Genomic DNA, 641 nt, shown 5'->3' on the forward strand with positions numbered 1-641 from the left:
GGAGTGCCACAACGTTTTGAGGACTGCGCGTACGATGATGGGAGTGATGCTCGACTGAAAAAAGGAGGGAGGGAGGGGATGCTGCATATATGATCACGTAGTTGGTAATGGTTTTAGTTTCTATTCAGCATCAGTTGAGAATAATTTACAAATTAACTGATATATTGTGCAACAAAAATGTGCACAATAAGATAGTAATCGGGGGTCATTTACCTTGAGGTTTTGAGCTATTTCTGTTGTAAGGGAATGGAAGTAAGAAAGTAACTTCACCTATAGGATACAGTTTTGTCCATCCATCCGTTTTCTGTGCTTTTGCCAATCCCTGACAGGGCCAACACAGACGCGTCAGACAAAGAACCATTCACCCACACACTCACTTCTAGGATCAGTTTAGAATTAATTAAGTTTTATTCACTTAAAAGTTTCAATAGAAAACTGACAAAGAAAAAACGTTAAAGTAAAGAAGTGCCAGAATTCTTAATACAGTAGGGGTAATAAAGTGGGGTGTATGCATTTAATGGGATGTTGGAAAAATTGGAGGAATGATATTAGGAAGAATGAAATAATCCCATAGTGTGCCAGACTAAAACTTAAGTTATTAAATGAGAAATAAGATGGAAATGATCGAAAAGCCTGAATTT

This window comes from Odontesthes bonariensis, chromosome 4 (genome assembly GCF_027942865.1).
Source record: "Odontesthes bonariensis isolate fOdoBon6 chromosome 4, fOdoBon6.hap1, whole genome shotgun sequence".
Lineage (NCBI taxonomy): Eukaryota > Metazoa > Chordata > Actinopteri > Atheriniformes > Atherinopsidae > Odontesthes > Odontesthes bonariensis.